The 324-nt window shown below is 38.3% G+C and overlaps 1 protein-coding gene across 1 annotated transcript in view; it reads right to left on the bottom strand.

The window, feature by feature from the left end:
* LOC147638648 (uncharacterized) overlaps window positions 1-108 on the bottom strand; it is a 1,287-nt gene extending 1,179 nt beyond the window's left edge. Inside the window, exon 1 of the mRNA XM_086796141.1 lies at window positions 1-108. This exon is cut by the window's left edge and continues 1,179 nt beyond it. The gene's annotated coding sequence lies outside the window, so the exon portion shown is untranslated.
* Window positions 109-324: the final 216 nt, after the last annotated feature.

Below are 324 nucleotides of genomic sequence, written 5' to 3'. Positions count from 1 at the left end.
TAGAAAAATGGAGATGTGAAGGGGCCCTTTCTCAAAAGGCTATTTGTGATTCCTAGTGGTGCCCTAAAACCCTAAACCCAACAGGCTTTCATATGGGGATTAACACCCCACTAGATTAGGCCGTACTACCCATCCTACCTGTTGTTCTGAAGTTGTAAGCACAAAGCTTTTTGGTCTTAATGGTGTTCGTGGTAAATGGAGACATTTTTGAATCTTTATAAAAACATCAAATTTCGAAATTCCATCTATTATTTCCCCCCCCCAAAAAAAAAATTACTCTCCACTATCCAGATAAATTGCTGTGAGAAGGTACAATGATATATA

Source organism: Cibotium barometz, chromosome 5 (genome assembly GCF_041138505.1).
Source record: "Cibotium barometz isolate CiBa-2024 chromosome 5, ASM4113850v1, whole genome shotgun sequence".
Classification (NCBI taxonomy): domain Eukaryota; kingdom Viridiplantae; phylum Streptophyta; class Polypodiopsida; order Cyatheales; family Cibotiaceae; genus Cibotium; species Cibotium barometz.
The sequence above is the reverse complement of the archived record's forward strand: the minus strand, read 5'-3'. Positions and strand labels throughout refer to the sequence as shown.